Raw genomic sequence first — 23,075 nt, 5'->3', positions numbered from 1 at the left:
TGATTGACCACAAAAGCCAGTTTAAAAGGTGAGAAACGTGTATGTATCAAAATGCTTGTGATAAACAGTTGTAATCGAATGATTAAAAGGTGCAATTTATAATTTATCGAAATCATAATTTCAATTCCTAATAGATGCCCATTAGTTGATTAGTTCAAACTTCAACCCCCTAATTTATTCAATGAACTTGTAAACACGAAATTCATGTGACAATCAACCAAGAACACTTGTGCAAAATAAATTTTGTATTAATGTAAATGTAAAGTTATAATATCTGATTAGGAACCATGACTTGATTTGAGGCTTGATTCATGATTTTCACTTCGTCAAAAAATCTTTGATTTAAATCAAATAAATCAATCACATTTCATCCTTTATTTGACCATCCTTGATTTGGCATTTTAAATCAATTAATTTGTTTTATTTAAAATAAAAGTAATTTAGATAATTCCTTAATTACTTTACAACAAGTGTCGAAGCGTGTCACCATTGATGACCCGTCCGGTTTTGATGAGTCACATGTAATATGTAAGATTTGTGAGACACATGATTCATGTCGTGTAAGCCCTAACACATCAAAATTTTAATATATTAGTAAGTAATTATTTTATCGAAATTTGCATGTCTACATAACTCCCTGATTTATACACAAACGAATTGGCTTGCAAGTTGTAAATAAAATGTGGCATCCAGCTACAAGTTTTGCTTTCCAAGTATTAATATTATGGTTGTCAATGTCTACAGCGCAGCAGCACCAAAGGAATTGGTAAGCACATGATCTGTTGACATGTTCAGCTCTTCCATCCAACCAATGGAAATACCACATAAAGAAAGAAAGAAGAAAAAGGCATGTTCACATCTGATTGCGATTACCCTCTAGAATATAGTCTTTTCTACTTAATTTTGTATAATCATGTTATTTAACGTGGAGGAAATTTTCGATCGATGTGTTTGACCACGTCAACTGTGCGATCATTTTAATAAATAAATAAATAAAAATTATAGTAGGGCATGGAGCCCTAGGTAAAAGTAATAAAAGCGGTGAAATGACATGATTGAACCGCCTCACCTAGAATTTTCTGATCAAAACTGGAACCTGTTAGGGACTCAGGTTAATACATAACAGTGTATAAAGCCCACTATAGCATTACTAGGCTAGGCCCAATCTTGTTGTCTTAGACTAATGCGATGAGCCACTGTATTCGTTAAATTAGGGCGAGGGCCCAGGGTAGGTCGTTCAACGCCCTCTGACAATAATTTTGACGCCTTTCTCGCGTATGTATAACATCGAATCCATACGATTTCTAAGAAGGCTTGCAAATCGTCGGAGATTTTGCTTAATAGGCAAATGATGGATTTCTAATCTTAGGATTAGTAATCATTTCTAAAAATCATATGAATTCGGTCTTATAAATACACATAAAAGATTTCAAAAACCGTAAATTTTACCAGTGTCAACATGCTTATCACATGCATCAACAGTCAGAAGTCACTTACGAGCGCAACCGACCAGCCATAGCATACATCTGCCTGTTATTCGGTATGCTGTGAAGGGGGTGGCTGCTAGTAAACCCGGGTCCCTTGTGTTGTTGTGCCCTTGTGGCTGCATCCAAAAATTTCTGATACCAATCCGACACTAATTATTTACTAGTTGAAAGTGAAACGCCCAGCCCACCAGCATCCAGACACCAACTCATTTGTATTCACAGACATCTCATCCACGCACTTGGAGGTGGCTGAAGGGTAATCCAATTCCAATTGATGTTTTCTTTTTTTTTTCTTTCTTTTTTTTGGAGTACAACAATATATTTTTACATTAAAAAGATGGGGAGTTTGGCTAAGCCATACAATGGGTAATCTAATTTGGTATCGAATTCGCTATCCACGAAATTCGAACTTAAGACCTCTCACTTACAAGTGTATAAGAATAATACCAGACGATAGTTAAAGGGCAATTCCAATTGATGATTATTCATGAAAGGCAATCTGAATAAAAGCAACGGCCATCAATCACCGGCCACTCAAGTGAGCATATTACATGTTCTATGTGTTAACATGTTTTTGTTACAATTTGACGAACTGAAATGACTCATCTCCAAATATAAATTTAACGTGGCCAATCTATGTGTTAATTACAACTTGCAGAGTATTAAACATGTAAACATGAGAGCCCATGATTGACCTCATGTAAGACTTTATGGTCCGTTTGATAATCATTTTCTTTTCAGTTTTCAGTTTATAGCCTTCAGTTTTCAGCATGCAAAAGTTTGGTTTATGGCCTACCAGTCATAGATAACAAGGAGTTTTGAAACTCTAGATTCATTTTAGGTTTTTTAGAGCAAAATTTTTTGTGCAACTGAGTAATAAGCGACGAGAGAGACAAGCATAGAAGTATAACTTGTACATACATCCATTGGAGCCCAAGTTTGTCTTCTTCTGCCCTATATTTGGATGAGGAATTTTTACGAAATTTAAGCTAAATTTGTCAAAAATGCACTTCAAAAATTTAGACAAAGGGACTTAAATAACTAATTGCACTACATTTGATAGAACTTTCAAATGACACCATTAAACGTGTCAGATTGAAAGTCCCTTAACATCTTAATTTGTAGTATATTCGATTATTTATAGCGTCAGTAGTTTGTTACCGTCACATCATACATGTAAAAAAGTACTTTGAAAGTCCCTCGTCCCAACATATTTTCTGACTCGCTTGATTTGGATTAGTTATTGATGAGGCTGTTTATCGATCCCAAGGAAAGAGATCGATAAAGTTTAACGGTACTGTATCACGAGGCGACTTTAATTTATCTGGAGGTAGCAAAGCTGCTGCATCTGCCATTGCTAGCTAGCTACAAAACTGCGTGCATGGCCAAAGTTTAACGGTACTGTATCACGAGGCGAGTCCCATCTGCTGCAAAACAACAAAAAAGATCGATCGATCGAGAAACATACAATTGCATAATCAAACACGGAAAACGTACAAATGCTTCGGATCGATGCGTAAACGTGATGTTGATTTCTTCTTCATCCTCCAATGGTTCTGAAAATGTTCACATGGGATCCTCCATCTCGCTCACATTGAATCCTCTGCCATGTTTTCGAAGGGACAAAAATAATGAATTAGGTTCAGTGCAAGGTAAATGTGCAAACAATAAGGCCTCGTTTGGCCGTTACGATCATGTTAGATTGGATAACTTGGTGGAGCTTAAATTTTAGTTTAGAAGAGGCTCAAATATTTCAATCTAAAATGCTCTTATGATCTTACAAAAATTATTATCTCGTGTGGTTAGCAACCAGCAAGATCGTTTGGGTCGATATGGTGGTGTCCTCATGATCATCTTCATTAAACCTAAACCCTAAGCCCCTCTAACTTTTTTCCTCTCTCCCTCCATTGATCCCCAAAAGGGCTAGACCAAAGTCCTCATTAAAACTCACAAGCAACAAACTGCCTAAACTCCTTAGGAACCACTACTCTCAAATCAAACCCGACGAAAGAAATTAAAGTAAAAATGTCGGATTAGACTCTGAGCCTATGAAAAACCTTAAAAATCATAAACATAACATTAAATTTTTCTGTGTGAAAAGATCAAGATGGGCCTGATCCATCTTGGTCCCTTCGTGGCTTCGCCTTTGCTCGTTATGTTAAAGATAGTTGTTGAAAGAAATGAAAATAATTTGTCCAACATGAAAATAGAAGATGAACTATACATGAAGGAGATTTAATCATCCTTTCGAACTCCTTAATATAGTAGAACGAAAAAGAGTTTTTTTCGTGTCTAATCTCTTATTATGCCTTTGATCAAGTGAAAAATCATTCACCTCGGATTTACTAAAATATTAAATTATATGAATTATCAAGCTCAATTCGAATCTAACACCAAACAAGCACCTGCGAAAACTAAAATTAAATATGACTCGGCGGTTTGTTTATGTGATGTGATCATTAATGTCCAATACTACAAAGTCGTCGCTTGAAATATTGTTTATGAATATAATCTACCTCCTTAAATGCAAACAAATGAAAGAACCAGTGAATGATGTCTGTGATGAGGGAGGTCTCAGTTCAATGATCCGAGTTAATGAGTCCGTTTAACTGTGATTACGAGTATAATGAAATTTCTCATAGTTTCTCTAAACACGAAAGAAATGAATCACTGTAACTTGTCATTGGGTGTCATCATTTTTTTTTTTTTAAAATAGTGAATGATGTCTATGGCCTGATAGGATGACATGCATATGTGAACAACCCTATAAAAAATGAAAGGGCACATATAACATGCATACGTTCTTCAATGCTACCTGCAGCATGCCTGTTAATAATTGTTTCCTTTTTGGTCAAACTTGTTGATAACTCGCAACTTATACCATGTTCAACCCTCAGATAAAACTTAAAAATTTGGATGCCACTTAGTACTACGGTTTAGTGATATACATCTGTTGACCCTAAAAATTACAAAACCTACGTGGCGCGCAGGCCGAGTAACTAATAAGCTAACTACGTCATTCGGTTGAATGCGGGGCGTGCCAACTCGTCGGCCGAGCCTGGCCGAGGAGTAAAATTTGTTGATGTAGCTTTGAGCGCGTTGCTGACTTCTTTAACTTGCGATTGCGACCGAGGAAGGAACACTCTCGGTCTCTGGGTTCTACAGCCTGAAGACAAGGCTGCTAATTCTGCGGAGTTCACAAATCGTCCGAGCCCGATTCGGTCACTGTGATTATATTCGTGAGAGTATAAGCACGTCGAATCGAGACCAAGGTGTATGGGCATAGGTACTCGAACGTGATATATGTCTTGATGGTAAACGTAGTTCGGCCGTCGGAATGCCGAACCCTGAAACTCACCTGTGAGTATCCAATCATAAAACCACTCGACGACCAGTACGCCGAGCAATGTAATTCGTAACACCTAACTATGCCGAGAAAGCTTAGTAAGGTGACCTCTGCCAACAAAGGTTCGAAAACCTTTCTCGACCGAGACTTGGATAGATAATCGGTCGACCTCGACGCAGTGCTGTTTATCCAAACTGAAGATGCTTCTCGGTCGGCTGATTCTGCGGCAGCAGTGCTGTTTATCCAAACTGAAGGTGCTCGCCGGGCGCTTCCACAGTGCTGTTTATCCAAACTGAAGGTGTGTCGGCAGAAAAAGAAAAGGAAAAAATCTCAAGATGTTGAGAGGTTTTGCGCAGGGCAATTGTATGCTGATTTGAAGGTCCCTTGAATGTTGCATGATCTCGTGTATTTATAGTACCCCATTCCTTGAAACCTCCTCTGATTTGGATTGGGAGTCTTTGTCCCATTTTGATTCTGGTTCGAACAAACCTACTCCTACTGGGATTCTGAATCTTCCTCCTTTTGAGGCTTTATTTCTTGCTGGTCGAGAATCCTGGTCGCACCAGGATTTCCTCAATCCTTCCTACTTATCTAGACCTCTTGAGATAGGATCCGGCTGACCCTGCCAGCTGGCCCGGGTTTTATTATTCGGCCCATAGCATCTGTTATTACCTTGGGCCGAGCACATCTGACTGCTCGGCCTAACCAAAATATTTTGGGCCCAAACATTGCCCCCTCGCTTCTGAGGTCGCCGACTGTCACCTCTTGGTCGGGCCTCGACCTTGAAGAAGCGAAACATTTATTGCTTTTTTGAACTTTACTCCCTTAATGATCATTATTCCTGCATATTTATGAGACATGATCGCACTTTCCTCGTTGCCCCCAACGTGTGGCCACGTGTCGATTCTCCGCCGTTCTCAAAAGCTTCACTCATGGGCCTCGAAACCGTGCACTAATTGAACCGTCTCATCCTTATTAAATGCATTGAACCTGTCGCCACACGCCATCGTGCATCCTGGATTTTCGACTCCTCGATCCCATTTTCGCAGGTTCCCAAAATATCCGAAATGATTGCAGACTTTCCCGGTTACATTTCCCCCCAATCTGAACCAACGCTTTTGAATTCCAGACGTTTGATATTCATTCTGAAAAGCCTATAAATACCCACATTTCTGCCATTCGCCTCTTACGCCTTCAGAAACTCCAGAATCTCTAATTTCTCATCTTTGTTTGCTCAAATCAAACCTTCCAGCCCTTCTGCAATTTTTTCCAGTTATTCCTTCTGCAAATGACCTCCTTTATTTCGAAGCTTTCTGATGAGATCAATAAGTGCAAGTCATTCATCGATCGAAGCGCCGTCAAGACGCTGCGATTTCAAGAGGATATGGCCACCACCCACCAGATTCTGGGTCCCCTCTTCAAAGACGCAGTGCCGTCGTCTGTCACCAACTTACTCAAGGAGCAATGTCTAACCCCCCTGCTTCAAGGGTTTGACTGGTCGAAATGGTGCTTGGCTCGTCCTCAAGAAGCTTGGCCCTCGACCACCACGGCCTGGGCCGCCTGGGTCGACCGAATGAGCTCCTTCTTCTCCAAGGAGTGGAAGGCTCTCGGCATCTACGATGCCATTATTCTGTCAACCATGGAGATTGCCATGGATAAGGAGCTGCTCATGGCGGCCCTGAGTTTATAGTGTTCGGCCACCAACACCATGGTCCTGCCTTTCGGCCCTCTCGGCCCCACCATCCTCGACGTCTCGGCCATCCTTGGGACTTCCTCGACCGGCCTTCCTATAGACGTCGCCCTTTCCGGATACCCTTCTCCTCTCGACCTGAAGGCACTATTCGACGAAAGGGCCGTCGAGACGCTAAGCCGGGGTGATCGGGAGCCCTCAAGGGAAGAAGTTCAGAAGCTCCACAAGAACTTCTTCAACTACAACACTCTCATTCTTCATTTCGCCGGCCGAGGCGAGGAAAGTCTTAGGAAGGGAGAGCACGAGGCCTTCATCTTCTACTGGTACAACAAATTCATTTGTTGTACTCGGTCGAACAAATGCCTGGTGGAGAACATGCCGGTGGCCCAGGCACTGGCTAATGGTCGCTTGCTGGCGCTCAGTCTAGCCATACTTGCCAATCTCTACCGTTGCCTGGCCGAGGCGACCATTGGCAAGATCGACCCGCATCAGAACGGACCCCTCTGGGTGTTCCAACTCTGGTTGCAGGTTTACTTCTCTACTCTTCGACCGGAGGTCCCTGCCTTCCAGCGAACGGCCGCCCTTGGTCTTCAACTGGCATCTCGACCGGCACCACCTCACCGAGCCGATGAGGTTTTCAAACACTTCCTCGACCTAGATGTCCTCTCGGATAACGAGTTCCTGGTGTGCCGGCGCCAGGAGTACCCTTCCTCGCTCAAGCTTCCTACGGCCGCGTGGGCCGCGTCCGAGGATGCGGACATTCGTCAGCGCTGGGGGTCGTTTGTTTTGGCTCGCGACCTTCCACTGGGTTGCGATGCCCGCCGAGCTGGCTGGGAGGTCTACCACCCCCATTTTGTCGCCCGGCAGCTCGGTTATATTCAAGGTAGCCCCGTCCCCCTGCTCGCTTCTCGGTCACTCCTAAGTCGGGGGCGTCTTACCGGTTCCTCTGAGAGGGAGTGCAAGACGTCCGACCAGGAGTTCCAAGAGAAGTGCAGGAAATTCCGGATTCGGCCGGCGGTCCCTGAATCTCTGGGAACTGATACCTTCGGGGACTGGTGGGAGGAGTATACCGGCAACTTCTTCGGCGCCCCGGCCGAAGATCTGGCGAAGAAGATCTTCGGCGACCGCCCTGGGTCAACATCCTCGACACAGCCTAAGGAGTCGACCCAAGGTAGTCTTTCCGTTTTTCTTTCCTCCTTTGTTTTACCACTTGATCCTCGTTGCTAATTACTTCGCTTTTCAGGGGTTCGCGTGTCGAGGACGGTGGAAGTGGTCGCCGCGGCGGCAAAGGCGAAGAAGGCGCCTATGAAGAGGACCCTTGTCACCGAGCGGTCGATCCCTGCCAAACGCCCCCACCAAGGGGCCGAGCCGGCGGAAGAGGCCCCTCGTCCTTCTAAACGCGTCAAGAAATTGGCGAAGAAGGGCGACCGGGAAATTCATGTCGTCCCCAGTAACACTACTGGGACGCCCGCTCCTGCCGTCTCTCCATCTGTGCCGGCTGCCCAGGCACCTCCAACCTCGAATCCTCCAGCCGTCTCCCAGGCCGATCCAATCGTCGCACCTGCATCGTGGCGCCCGAAATGGGGAAATCGGCTGCTCCTGCCGAAACACCCCCGACTCCAACGGTCGTTTTGGAGGTATAATTCTGCTTCTACTCTTGTTCCTTCAGGTTTTTTGGTCGTAAAATAATCTCTTTTTGTCCAGGATGTCGAGAGCGAGAGCGAAGAGGTCCCCCTGGAACGCCGTCACCGACCAGTCAGCTCTCCTCCCGTCTGTCCTCCTCCGGTTGTCGAGGCGGCCGCTCGACCGACTCCTGTGGCGGATCGCGGCAAGAGACCCATGGCCGACCCTGAGGCCACGGCCGAGTCGCCGATTCATCCGCAGGATGCAGATCTCCCCATTCCTCCGCAGGAAGTCTCTTCGGCCTTTGTAAGTCTTTCTTCTTTTGTGTTGATTTTCTCTTTTGATACATGTTTATAAGACCATTAAATGTCAGGTGCCCGAACATTCATTTCACCGGCAATTTTATGCGCCGAAGGGCGTTGTTTATATTTCCTGGCCGCCATCGTGGCCATCAAATGTAGATGACCTCCATCGGCCGCGTGAATTGCGTAGCGGTCTGAGGCACTGGGCTCGGCCATTAAGTTCCCTGGATTCGAGCAATGACCCAGAGGGCATGGCCGAAGTCTCCTCTCGGCAGGTCTAAAACATTCTCCTTTTTCCTTTAAGCACTACATCACGTCTTTATTGTTCTTCACAAAATTTTCCTCTTATGTGCAGCCGTCGTGGGAAATGGAGCTTGACGCTCTACTCCAGAGCACGACCGGTGAGGCCGGCTCCTCTGCTGCTCCGGCCGAATCGGTGGGAGCCACGCCCGCCGAAGTCTTCGTGAAGCTGCACGAAGTCTTGTCTCTGACTCCTTCTCAAGCTCTCCGGTGCAAAGGCCTTGACTCTGTTGGAGAGTGTCTCAATGACCTCGCCAGCGGTGGTCATCTGAGCCCGGAGGGTATCTATTTCCTTACCGACCTCTTGGAGCGAACTCGGCAACACTTTCTTGTCTTCGAGCGAGCCTTGCAGGCCGAGGACGACTTGAAGGTGGCCAAGGTCGCGCATGAGGCCGGCCGAGTGGAGATGGAGGCAATCAAGGTGAAGAAAGCCAAGCTGTCCGAGTTCGATCGTCAGATCTCTGACCTCCACCATCAGATTTCTGACTTTCAACAGCAAAGGTCGGCCGCTGCTTCTGAGCTTGAGAAGGACTTTGAGGCTAACAAGACTCGGCTAACGGCCTTCGCTGCTGGTGCACGGCGTATCCAGCAACTGCAATGTAACAAGAAGACCCGGCAGGCTGAGATAATTTTGAGCGAAGCCAAGTGGCTGGAGCTAAAAGCTGCCCTCGAGACCTTCCTCCCATCGACCCCTTAGGACCCTATCATTGTATTATTTGTTCTTCTTGTAATGACTTTTGATATTAATACAATGGTCGTTTTGCTATTAATACAATGTTTTTTACTCCTGCATTTCCCATGTAATTGGATAGTACTTCTTTAAAAACTTTCCATTAATCGGTAATTTATGAACTGAACCCGTCTGATCTCTTAGATGATATGCCCCATTGCCGAGGACTTTGTGAACGATGAATGGCCTTTCCCAATTCGGCGACCACTTCCCAAATCTGGGGTCTTTAATCCCGATAGGCAACACAGTTTGCCAAACCAATTCACCTTCGCCGAACGTTTTTTGTCTTACACGCTGGTTATACGCTCGCTCGGCAATTTTCTTTTGCGCTACCAATAAGTTACCCGCGTCGATTCGACTTTCTTCTAAATCTTCTAATTCCTGCCGCATCGCTTGACAATACTCAATACTGAACAAATCGCTCTGCTCGATTACTCGTAACGAGCTTATACTTAACTCGACCGGTAACATAGCGTCGTGTCCATAAGTTAACGCGTAAGGGGTAGTTCCAGTAGCCGACCGAGGTGAGATTCGGTATGCCCATAATGCTTCATTCAACCTCAAATGCCACAAACCAGGTTTCTCTTTTACCATTTTTTCAAGGATGCCAATCAACACTTTATTGCTTGCCTCGGCCTGCCCGTTTACCTGTGGGTAGTACGGCGTAGATTGTTCGAGTCGGATGTTCAAACTTGCCGCGTACTCCCTAAACCTATCGGCCGTGAATATAGTGCCATTATCAGTTATGATCGTTTCTGGCACGCCGAATCTGGTCACAATATTTTCTTGTACGAAATCGCATACTTCCTTGGCCGTTAATTCGGCGTATGATCTTGCCTCGACCCACTTAGTGAAATAGTCAGTTGCTACCATTATCCGCGCGTGTTTTGCTGCCCCCGATGATGGCGTGATTTTGCTAATTACGTCCATTGCCCAACCTCTAAATGGTCATGGTTTAGTAACCGAGTGTAGTAATTCGGCCGGGGCTCTCTGCACATGTTCATGAATTTGGCATGGTACGCATCTTCGTGCATATTCGATACAATCTTTTAATATACTGGGCCAAAAATAACCGTGTCGTCGAAGCAGCCAGCGCATCTTTCGTCCAGACTGGTGTGCCCCACAAATACCTTCATGTACCTCGGCCATTGCTTGGTCGGTCTCATGTGGGCCGAGGCACAATAGTAGTAACCCGTCCTCGCCTTTGTGGTACAACTTATTTTGGTACGACACGTAGTTTGTGGCAAGGACCTTCGTTCTCCGGTCGTGTTTCCCGTTGGGATTATCGAGGTATCGTAACATCGTCTTTCTCCAATCATCTGGTTCTACCTCGACAGCACAAACTTCCACGGGGTCACCTCGTTCTAGTAGGGATGGGAGTGACATTACTCTAGTACGTATTACGTGTGTGCGCTGGAAGTTTTGCCGATCGATCAAGGCCGGGTACGATTGCAGGTCTGTGGCTGCGATTCGGCCGAGCTTGCCCCCCATGAGTTGTGCTCCGGAGGCGATCTGGGCGAGTTCATCGGCATCGGTATTGTGGGTGCGCGAAATATGTTCAAACGTGATCCGTTCGAATGACTTGGCCAGGTAGGTGGCGACCATGTGATATGGCGCTAAAGTACAACTCATGCATCGAAAAATGCCGTTCAATTGGTTAATCACAAGTTCGGAATCACCGAGGACAAGAACACGAGAGGCCCGCAGATCGTGTAAAACGTGTAGGCCGATAATGAGGGCTTCATATTCGGCCTGATTATTCGTGCAGCTGAAATCCAACTTGAGAGAAAAATACCATCGGCAGTGGTCGGGCGACTGAATTGCAATGCCGACACCCGCCGAAGTCGAAGTGCTGGAGCCATCGAAATGCATAGTCCAATGGTTATCGCGTGTGGTGACGAAACCGATGTCGACGTCGCCCCCCTCAAAACCATAAGGGTATGGGTGTTGTGCCAGGAAATCGGCGAGGGCTTGCCCCTTGACGGCCTTTTGGGGTACATACTGAAGGCTAAACTCGGATAAGGTGAGTGTCCATTTCCCGATTCGGCCTTTGACAATAGGCCGAGTCAACATGTAACGAATTACGTCGGTTTGGGCGATGACCTGCGTAACTTTGGGGAGCATGTAATGCCGAAGCTTGGATGCGGCGAAAAACAAAGCTAAGCAAAGTTTTTCGACGGGTGAATAATTGAGCTCTGGGGAATTCAAGTTTCGGCTAAGGTAAAAGATAGCTTGTTCGCGCCCGACTTTATTATCTTGCGCGAGGAGACAACCAATGGATTCGGCGGCTGCCGAAATGTATAATTTAAGGGGTTTGTTGCAACAAGGTGGAACGAGCACGGGTGGAGTAGAAAGGGCCACCTTGATTTGCGTAAACGCAGTTTGATACTCTTCACGCCATTGGAATCGGTCGGTTTCCTTCAGCTTAAGGAGCGTAGAGAATGCTTTCATTTTACCGGCCGAATTGGCGATGAAACGACGGAGGAAATTTATCTGCCCGAGTAACGACTGGAGCTGTTTCTTTGTCGTTGGAGGTGGGGCGCTGATGATGGCGCGGGCTTTATTCTCGTCGACCTCGATGCCGCGATGGTGCACCAAAAATCCTAGGAAATTACCGGCCGAAACACCGAAAACACACTTGGCCGGGTTCATCTTGAGGTTGTTCTTGCGCATGCGAAGGAACGCTTGCCTCAGGTCGTCCAGGTGTGTTTGACGACGTTTGGACTTCACGACCACATCATCGATATAAACTTCGACGATTGTACCGATTAAGTCGTGGAAGATCATATTCATGGCTCGTTGATATGTGGCGCCGGCGTTCTTAAGGCCGAAAGGCATGACTACCCATTCGTAAGTACCAAGTGCCCCCGGGCAACGGAAAGCCGTCTTGTGGACGTCAGCGTCGGCGATGAAAATCTGGTTGTAACCCGCATGACCGTCCATGAAAGATAATAGTTCATGATTAGCTGCGGCATCAATTAATAAATCTGAGATCGGCATTGTATATTCGTCCTTGGGAGTAGCCAGATTTATATTACGGAAATCGATGCAAATGCGAAGGGCACCGTTTTTCTTTAACACGGGGACGATATTGGCCAACCATTCGACATACCGAGCGGTCCGAATAAACCCGGCTTTTAGAAGCCAAACTAATTCTTCCTTAATGCCGAGTTGTACTTCGTTCGAAAATCGGCGAGGAGGCTGTCGAAAAGGCTTACATCCTTCCTTGATGCGTAGCTCATGCTGCACAAGGTTTCGGTCGAGGCCTGGCATTTCATGATAGCTCCACGCGAAGCAATCTTTAAATTCATGGAGTAGCTCACGGAGTTCGACCTTCATGGCCGGGGGAAGTAACGCACTAATAAACAATGTTCGAGGGTCATCGGCCGTGCCTACGTTAACTTCTTCTAACGGGTCCTTGACTTGAGGCCGATGGTCTTCGAGTTCGGCCGGCGCAGCCTGAACTTTATCGAAAGTTAGAACGGGGCCGTCATCTGCTTCGGCCAGAAATTCGACCAAATTGATGCCAGAATGTGGTTGCTTGGTAATGGCGTACCAATGGGCCAGCAGACGTTCCATTGTAGATGAAACCGCGGCCTGACGCCGTTCTTGCGTGGTGTGCTCAATCATCGGCATTGATGTCCAAGTTCGCCAAACCAAGTCTCGCCGAATCCTGTTGGACAGTCTCGGCGCCGACGTCAATCACTTTTTGTACCGAAATTCTCGTCGGCCGCCCATCCTCGTTGAGGCCCTGGAGGGTGATGTAGCCGACGTGATCGTCATAATAGCGAGCCTGAATCATGTTGGTCTCAAATGGTTGATTATCAGCCGGATGGACGGTGACCGATTTTCCGTCCCAAAAGATGAGAACTTGGTATAGTGATGAAGGAATGCAACTGGTTTGGTGGATCCAGTCTCGGCCAAGTAACGCGTTATAGTCGGTCTTGGAATCAATTATGAAGAATGCCGTCATGTGTTGACGACCGACAATGCTAACTTCCAAAGGTAGCACTCCTTTGGTTTGAGACTTGTCACCAACGAAGCTGCTCATAGTGATCCCTGACGGAATGAGTTCATTATCAGAACGGCGTAAAGCCTTCATGACAGATATTGGCATAATGTTGACTATGGCTCCACAGTCGACAAACACTTTGGAAATAGGGAATCCTTCGATGTGAACCGTGACGTACAACGGCTTCAGGTGTTGGAGATTAACCGAAGGGGAGCGAGGAAATAGCTCGGCCAAAGCCGCCTTAAAGTTGTCCGTGCTTCGGGTTTCTCGGTCGTCGTTGTTTGCGACGAAATCTACTTGTGTTGCCTCCTCGGTGACCACGTCCCCATCCAAGAAATTCGACTGGGGGGCACTTGGTTGGAATTCGGCTGGTAGGACGTGGACCATACTGATCTCCATTTGTTCGAGGACCGAGGGACCCATTGGATCGTGGTCGTCGTCTTCTGCAGAACTAACCATAGCATCGGTCGCCGGAACATCCTCGATCAGACTTTTGAGTTCCTTGGTAAGAGCCGGTATCTGAGACGTGTTAACCACGTCGAGTGTGGTTTGGCTATTTTCCTCGACCATGTTGACTGCTGAAGACTTATGGTGGTCCTTCGTTATTCGGGCTCGTTCTTCATAGGCAATACGGGCGTTCCTCGTGTCTAGATATGCATCCAACCGTGCTATCCGTTTTTCCTCGTCGGCCGTGAGGCCGAAGAGGGATACAGCCGAAAAAACTTCGAAATGATAGCGCAAATGCTGAAGGTCATCAAGCGAAAAAGGTAATTCAGAGATGTCGATATCTGTATAGGGATCGACTTCAAAACCAAGTACCCGAGCCTCCCGTATATGTTGGAACCTTGCCTTAATCGCTGGGTCAGAGGTTTTCTGAATGATTTGCTCGGCGTCGGGGCAAGTGAGAGCTAGGCTGAGGGCTTCCTGACACGCCTTGGGTAGTCCGTACAAGTCATTGGCGGAGTATTTCTTATGAAACTCTCACATGTATTCCAAGGATTCACCGAGGAATGGGGGGTGTAAGTTGCGCCGAATTTTAATAAACGGCTCGCGCGGTGATAACGGGGAAAGTTTGATTTCGGCCTCTTGCGTGAAGTGTTCTAGCCGAGCTCTAATTTCCCCAGGCCGGAGAAGGATCTTAATACGTTTCTCAGCCTCCTCAATGGTGGTTTCGAAACCAACATCCGCCACTTTCTTCCCTTCGGCTAACTCGGTCATGATAGTCGAGGTTGGCCGTTCGCTAATATCTTCCACGGCTTTTTTTGGTTGCCACTGGTTGGCCGGGCTGGCCTGCGCTTCTCGTCGCCGAGCCATGCAATTTATCCGTTGGTGGCGACGTTTTTGAGATTTAGATAACGCCATATATAAGCCAGTCGGAGAATTGTAACTGTACCAGCGTTGATCCGATGTCCTTGGTGGTTTGAAAGTTTTGCGATCGGCTGGTGAGGCCGAACTATTAGCATTGCGCGAGTAATAATCCTCATTGTAGAAAGGTGCGTCGAAATCCAGACGCCGCCTGACCGAGGTCTGGTCTTTCGACCGTACTTGTGGGCCGAGTCGATCAAACACTTGATGTCGTGGACTTAACCCTGTCGACGATGTTGTAGGGGCCGCGGGTGGTGTTGAAGATGTCTTCCTCCTAGGCTCAACTGGTGTTTTACAATGGTCACATAACACCTTTGATCCATGAGCCTCGTCGGAACTTGACCTTGTCATAAGCTCATCGGCGGGTGGCCCCGATTGTTCCGCCGGTGGTGCATTCGAAAAGATATCGAGCTGTAGTCTTGTGCGACCATTCCGTTTATGGACATGTTGCACCGGTACGTATTCGGCCTTCCCTTTGTTTTTAGGAAGGTGAGCATCCACCATACCAATCGTCGTCGAAGGGAAAGGATTAACATCGACCGCCATCTTTTCCGGAAATTTCAACTTTCCTTTTTCGATCCAGCTTTGAATTGTGTCCCGGAACACAACACAATTATTGGTTGCATGCTTATTAGAATTATGATACTTGCAGTATATCTTTCCTTTTAATTCATCGGCCTTAGGGATAGTATGTCCTGGCCGAAGCTTGATGATCTTTGCTGCCAATAACTTATTGAAAATTGCATCAGCTTTGGTGATATCAAAAGTGTATACTTTTGATGACTTGCCCGTTTCCTCGGCGGTCAAACGGGTTTTGGCGTCTTTGGTATTTACTTGCGCCAAAGCCTTGCAAACATAAGGTTTGTCTATTATTATCTCGGCCGCGTCCACACTAACATACTGAGGGTCTTCACTTTCGGCCGATGCATAGCTCACCGTGGGGTTCTTATACAACGTCCCCCGGGATGGTGACTTCGATATCTTTTCTTCTCGGAGCAGATAATCATATTGTTCGACATGTTGAGCAAGTTCGTACATATCCCGAATATTTGCCCCCAGAAACTTCTTTTTGTATTCCACGTCTAATCCGTTAAGGGCGATCCTGACGAACTCCACTTCGGGGAGTGGTACTCGGCACCAATTCCTGGCCGACTTAAACCTTGTTAAGTACTCCATTGGAGACTCGTCGGATGCTTGAGCCATCCTGGCCAAGGATGATACGGATATCTCCATCCCTGGCCGATAGAATTGTTCATGGAATTTTTCGACCAACTCTTCCCAACTCTGCACAGAATTGGGTGGAAGATTAATGTACCAGGCGAAAGCTGAACCTGTCAGTGAAAAATTAAACAAACGTAGTTTGTAGAAGTCGCTATTGACGTCTCCACACTGCGCTGTGAACCGAGCCACATGTTCTAATGAGGATAAAGACGACTCCCCGGCAAAGAGGCTGAAATCAGGGGTCTTAAATCCTCGTGGGTATTCAAACCTTTCTACATAAGCCGGGTATGGATGAATGAATTTTGGAAACTTCGGCCCTTTCTTCAGGGCCGAATCAATCATTCTCTGGACTTCGGTCATGTTTACGGAAGCGGCTTCTTCTCCCTGGCTTGGTCCCTCGGATCTATTTCCTGGTCCACCTCTTCTTTCTAAGGTGATTGGTTGCGGTCGGGCGGGCCCTCTCTCGGCTGGTATTGGCACATTCGTCGAAAGCTGCCGAGGTGGGCCGACCTGGCCATCTTCGAAAGCTTTACTAACCAATATTTCGAGCATTCTGGTCTGTGTATCGCTGTTACTACGTATTGCTTCTAGCAAATCATTCATCTTCTGACCGATCGACTGCTCGACCTGACGATATTGTTCCTCCAGTCGTCGCCGAATGAATGTCCTCGTTGGTGGATCGGAACCTTCTCCACCATCGTCGTCACAATCTTCCACAATCCCTTCCATGAACATTCCAGCCGTTTGATTCGGGACTGCTGGGTTGTGAGGTTGCCCGCCGAGACAGATTTCATTCTCTCGGCGCATTACACTTGTGGCCTCGGGCGGCGCAACTGTGATCGGATTTTTTGTAGAGTGCAAATCCTGCCCAAGGCCTTGCACTGGCAAGTCAGTCGTTGACTTTCCCATGGTTGTTTTCTGCTTCGTGGACCGTGTCTCAATGGTCATGAACTCCGAAGGTTTAGCACAAAGGTCCCACTGGGCGTGCCAAAATGTTGACCCTAAAAATTACAAAACCTACGTGGCGCGCAGGCCGAGTAACTAATAAGCTAACTACGTCCTTCGGTTGAATGCGGGGCGTGCCAACTCGTCGGCCGAGCCTGGCCGAGGAGTAAAATTTGTTGATGTAGCTTTGAGCGCGTTGCTGACTTCTTTAACTTGCGATTGCGACCGAGGAAGGAACACTCTCGGTCTCTGGGTTCTACAGCCTGAAGACAAGGCTGCTAATTCTGCGGAGTTCACAAATCGTCCGAGCCTGATTCGGTCACTGTGATTATATTCGTGAGAGTATAAGCACGTCGAATCGAGACCAAGGTGTATGGGCACAGGTACTCGAACGTGATATATGTCTTGATGGTAAACGTAGTTCGGCCGTCGGAATGCCGAACCCTGAAACTCACCTGTGAGTATCCAATCATAAAACCACTCGACGACCAGTACGCCGAGCAATGTAATTCGTAACACCTAACTATGCCGAGAAAGCTTAGTAAGGTGACCTCTGCCAACAAAGGTTCGAAAACCTTTCTCGACCGAGACTTGGATAGATAATCGGTCGACCTCGACGTAGTGCTGTTTATCCAAACTGAAGATGCTTCTCGGTCGGCTGATTCTGCGGCAGCAGTGCTGTTTATCCAAACTGAAGGTGCTCGCCGGGCGCTTCCACAGTGCTGTTTATCCAAACTGAAGGTGTGTCGGCAGAAAAAGAAAAGGAAAAAATCTCAAGATGTTGAGAGGTTTTGCGCAGGGCAATTGTATGCTGATTTGAAGGTCCCTTGAATGTTGCATGATCTCGTGTATTTATAGTACCCCATTCCTTGAAACCTCCTCTGATTTGGATTGGGAGTCCTTGTCCCATTTCGATTCTGGTTCGAACAAACCTACTCCCACTGGGATTCTGAATCTTCCTCCTTTTGAGGCTTTATTTCTTGCTGGTCGAGAATCCTGGTCGCACCAGGATTTCCTCAATCCTTCCTACTTATCTGGACCTCTTGAGATAGGATCCGGCTGACCCTGCCAGCTGGCCCGGGTTTTATTATTCGGCCCATAGCATCTGTTATTACCTTGGGCCGAGCACATCTGACTGATCGGCCTAACCAAAATATTTTGGGCCCAAACAACATCTTCATTAGTAAGTGAAAGATGTTAGGTTCAATTCTCGCTAAAGGTGAATTTAAACCATGTTATTGTTAGTTCATTGTGAGGCTAAGCCCACCTCTCCCTTTAGTATAGATAATATCGATTGTTCAAAAAAAAAAAAAACTTAAAAATTTAGGTAACAGAATTTTAAGCCATAACAAATAAACAATTTCTTCCTCCAATAGTTATAGCTTAAAGCTTAAAACTAATATTATTAAAGAATGATTTTAACTTAATTTTTTTCGTTAACTTTTTTAAAAATGAAATTTATTTACATAAGGTATTGAATGTTACTAGATCAATATACTGATATAGTTAGTTAAACAAAACAAATTTAATTACGTACAAGACACAAAACTCATTATGCGAATTAAAATCCCAAACACTTAAATTACCGAAATGTTTATTACACTTCAATATATTATGTTATCCGAAGTTCGTAGCCTTTAAATTTTGATCATCTTGGTCCTAAAAATTTCATGAAATTACAACAATTATCAGTCGAAAAAAGGGTTTTCAACGAAACCCTCTCGATTGATTGTGAGGATGATAAGAATCAAAGAATGTGACTTAACTAGACTATAATGGCACAAAGATGATGATGATGATGATGATGATAAGGAATGAGGATCCTCTTTGAGTCCTCTTTGTGAGTATTTCGAAAATCTTTTAATAGTGTTCATTCATCATACATCGTGCGAGCAGTTTTCGTCAGGTACTATTTGTGTTCAATTTTAAATAAAATAATTTCTAACCGCATAATATACGATGAACAGATAAAAGAATTATCGGGATTCACAATTGATGATAAGGTGTGAAAAAAAGCACAAAAGGAAGTTAGATGGGGTGTGGAAAAACGACGAGTCAATAAGGGCGTTGATTCCGGCGACGGCTACATTGCACTTAATACGACATGTGGACCTCCGCTCACTCTTTTGCTCTTGACTTCCCATATACGCCAACAGCGCTGCCGTGGGAACCATCCTGACCTCCCATGTCCCACGCGTAATCCTCCATTGCCAGTTCACATTCATAACTGCCTCATCTCCCTAATTCAATTATGTGCTAATTGTCAACCGAACCACTTCATCACGTGTCGTGTAACCACTACACCTCACTTATTGGAGCTTACGTAGCATAAAATGTTACTGTATAAAAAGTATTGGATTGTCTTGGTAGTTACGATTTTCTTCTTCAATTCATTATGGGTCGAGTTAGATCTGTTTATGATAGAAATATCACTTGTATAAGTATTCAAAAAAATATATTGACATACAAAAAGTTAAGATATACTGATATACTATGATACACGATAAGAAAATTTATTAACACTGGCAATTGAACGAGGTGAATTGTTAACCCTCTCATGTTTGTATTTTGATATCACTTAACCTTACACATGTACAAACTACAAACCCTAACACAACGGCCACACAACTTTCTTAATGGCTTATCTCTAGACTTTCTCTCCCCCTTTGATTAGTTTGCTTCGGCCGTGGCTTTCCCAATCGCCTTTCGGGGCGGTTCTTTTCCCATCCTTTGTGGCAACTTCTTCGCCCTCGGTGGTCGCCACCTCATCCTATGTGGTGCCTGTTACCACTGTTCAGGCACTAGGCAGCTAGCCACTACCACAATTAGTCCTAGACGTTTGAAAATTAAGAAAGCACGTCTAGACCTGCTTAGGCGTCCGCCTAACCCGCCTGGATCGCAACTCTAACTTAGAGATAAAATTGATAACTTTCATTTTGCATTTTAATTTTTCAATAAAATGTAAAAGATTTGTTGAATACTTGGATGAACACTCATTATATGCTTATTCTCCATGTTTTTAATTTGTTCTAATACTTTATAATTTATATGTCATTTGAGTTTGCAATTTATGTATCCCAATAAAATTATGTGTATGTTTTTAAATATAAATAGACACTTATTTAATCAATATATAATAAATTTACTTAAATTCGTCTAGGCCCCCACCTGGTCCGCCTAAGTGCCCGCTTAGACCCCACCTAACCACTAGGCTCCAACCTGCCACCCAACTAGCGAATAGCAAATAGCATCTTTTAGAACCTTGCATGTTACCATGTCTTCAGTGGTGCTTTCATCTCTCCCATTCCTCTGCCTCCACCATCAAAATTCTCTGCTTCTTCATCCAAAACTTTGCTGCCATTAATTTGCTACTCCCCTCCATTCCCCACTCGCTCCGGGCTTGCTCTCATCCATACCCGCCATCCCACCAACAGGTTTGTAACTGTTCTTCTGCCTTGCCCCAAATCACAGTCTCAATCACTTATCCATATGCCAAAACTTTCCCTTGTTGTAGATCTCTCCAGCATATGCCCCCTCAGCCACACCTTTGTGGGTTGAAGATTCTGTTGGCGGAACAACAATCAGAATCAACTAAATTAACGGAATATATATATATATATATATATAAAGTTTGAACACCGAAATGTTGATTATGGCAAACTTATGTATGTTTCTCTCTCATAAAGGATATATGAATTGAGTATGCAAGTTGACGTGTTTGATACAAGTGTACGTTAGAAATATATACGCAGTAAGATGTCGTTTCACAATAGGTATAACTGTTTGATTCAAATTCAAACAGCCACAACTATTTGAAATAATCGGAAATTTAAAAATTAATTAATTAATCCCTCATAAAACGTTTAACCAATCAAGGTTTTAATATGGAAAAAGGGACGTAACTGGAATTTGTGACTTTGTCGACCGAGCTCAGAATCAGATCCGCGATATCTTTTTGGAAAGGAAATAATGCCACGAGCATGCACGATGAATTTTAGCCATCCGAGGTCGTTTACTAGTCCAAAAACACATTTAAAGTTTTGAAGCTAAAATCGGACTTTCCATTTCACATTCCTTGTTTGTTCCAAATACTTCCGAACCTTTCCAGAGTTAAAATTTTAACTCAAACATTGTTCTTTAACACCAACAATTCATGGCTCGACGGATTTGGGATCCTAGGATCATATTGTATCCATTTGTTGGACGGATTATGCGCGTGACTTGTCCCCATTTTTGTATGACCGCTCGCTTCCTTCTTGTTTGATTTGTTGCTATGATGGCGGCCTTTTTTAACAGCGGCGACGACTCTGTGGGCGTAAAGTTTGATGTTAAGTTTTCATGTTTTCTCGGTTTCTTCTACTTTTTGGGGGCTTCAGACTAGGTTTTGGGTTGATGCATCTTTCTTTTTTGCTCTTTATATTTGGGTCCTCATAGGTCGTTAAGTGAAATGTATTCTCCTTCCAAATAAAAAAATACCTCTTAATAGGCAACATATAAAAATATTTCACATAATTAACTTAAGATACTGTTATTATTGCTATAGTAGAATTTTAAAGTTAGGTAAGTTTCTATCGAACAAGGATTGTCTGCCTCCCACTTTCGGTGTCCTCCCGTGCCCTTCTGTTTGTGTGGTCACGGTTAAGCCACGTCAACATTTTATATTAATTTTTATTTTTATCTTATTATCTATATAAAAAATAATATAAAATAGTAACGTAACTTAATCGTAATCACACAAATAAAAAAACACAGAAAAGTATCGAAAATAGAAGGGCAGACACACCTTCTCCGTTTCTATCCGCGTTGATCGGAGTAAAGAATTTACGCTCCGCTTTACAAACGCTTGTGGACCCGGAGGGCCAATCAAAACCTCGAGAATGGTCCAAATTACGTAACGAGTAAGGCCTAATAAAAGGACAAACAGAAAAAGTTCAAAACGGCTACTGCGGCGTTCGGTGGGCCCACTGTAAGCATGGCATGGTCACCGGCTGATCCGTTAATTACCTTTCGGTTTATCAGGTAATTATGTACATTTTAAGAAAATAACAATCATATCTTTATTTTTTTTATTTTACTTTCATTTTTAATACACAATATTAACATAAAAAGATAAAACAATAATTATGTAATATTAAAAAAAAAAATACCCTTATTAAGATAAACTGTCACATCATCATTGCTCCATATCTTTTATAAAAAATTTAAAAATTAATCACACTCTTTAATAAAAAAACAAAAAATAAAATTATTCACACATAATGTGTGCTCTCTAATAGTATATATAATTAAGTCATTTAATTTAACGAAATCCATTTATTGTCATCACATGCAGCGTCTGGCAGTTGTTGGGCAGTGGATGATTTTGATTAATAATTCCATCCTCAGTTTAGTGATCTTGATTATTAGAAATGGTTTTCAGAGTCCATGCATTATGTTGTCCATCCATTTCCTCATCCCTTGTCACTTAAGGCTAACGATAGGAGCGCTCATATGCGTTGTTACAAACAAAAACATGCATACATAACGAAGTTTATGAAAATTGAACCTGATACATTTTATTTGTAAATAAAGACTATATCAATAAAACGGGAAGTTTGACAAAAAAAAAAAAAGAATAATAGAGACTTGCTTAAATTGGTCTCCCATAAACATCTCAATCAAACAAAGAAATATTCCCAACTTAGGATTAAATTATTAATAAACCCCTCATCAAGGAATCAAGATACTCATTAATACATAGATCCATAGGAGCCTTAGTTGTAAGTGGTCAGTGAAAATGTGTTGTGCTCTTACATTTACATGACGGAGTAGGTTTGAACCCTTTTAATAACTAATTTAACATCTAACTTACTAATGTTATCGCTCGACTAAAAAAAATATGAACCTTAATTCAAGGTTACCAACTCAATCGTCTCATCATAATTAACCTCGCTTTGTATGTTTTTCAAGAATCTACAAAACAGAAGATAACGTTCTAACAAAAAGTGACGCAGGTACAGTCACACAAATTCGGAAACAATAATTGACCAAAACAAGTTGTAACAATTTAATTAG

The sequence above is a fragment of the Pyrus communis genome, chromosome 4, assembly GCF_041283825.1.
Source record: "Pyrus communis isolate YQ-2024b chromosome 4, ASM4128382v1, whole genome shotgun sequence".
Lineage (NCBI taxonomy): Eukaryota > Viridiplantae > Streptophyta > Magnoliopsida > Rosales > Rosaceae > Pyrus > Pyrus communis.
The sequence above is the reverse complement of the archived record's forward strand: the minus strand, read 5'-3'. Positions refer to the sequence as shown.